This window comes from Alligator sinensis, unplaced genomic scaffold (genome assembly GCF_000455745.1).
Source record: "Alligator sinensis unplaced genomic scaffold, ASM45574v1 scaffold137_1, whole genome shotgun sequence".
Lineage (NCBI taxonomy): Eukaryota > Metazoa > Chordata > Crocodylia > Alligatoridae > Alligator > Alligator sinensis.
The window spans coordinates 717,273-717,903 of NW_005842545.1; positions in this window are offsets into that span (position 1 = coordinate 717,273).

Here is a 631-nt window from a genome sequence, read left to right on the forward strand (position 1 = left end):
TGGGGTCTATGGAAGGTTTTTGGCCCTGCCCGTCTTCCGCGGCGGGCCCTTTGCGCTCGGCCCCGGCCTAGTGTCAACATCAACACAGCCGGCCTCTGACCCCGGCGCGCTCACTTCCGCCCCTACGCCCCTTAGCAACGGAACGTCAAAGGGGACGAGACCCCGACGCGCCTGGGTAACAGCGCCACCGCTCATTGGCTACCGGCCCACAGCCCCGCTGTCATTGGTCGATGGGCTTGGAGGAACGCGTTTGGGATTGGGGGGAGAGCGCCTACAGTCAGAGCCGTGTCCCTCCCCCTATCCTCTCGTTCCCCCTCCCACTTCCCATGACAACAACCGGGGTCGGCGGGACTTGGGTGACCTTCCTTGACATGCGCTCACTGATTGGTCAGGGAGTAAGGTCGCCTATGCTCATTGGCTAAAAGGCCCCGGACGTGCATGTGATTGGCTGAGAGGCAGAAGAGCCAAATCATTGGCTTGGGAAAAAGGGGGACTAATCTCCGGTTGGCTGGAGGGACGCTTAGGCCCTGATTAGCCAGGGGGAAACAAGCGTAATCACTGATTGGCTTGGATGGGTTTAAGGGAAATTCCGCCTCGCATGTGAGGGAGGGTTGGAAACAAGATGCTGGAA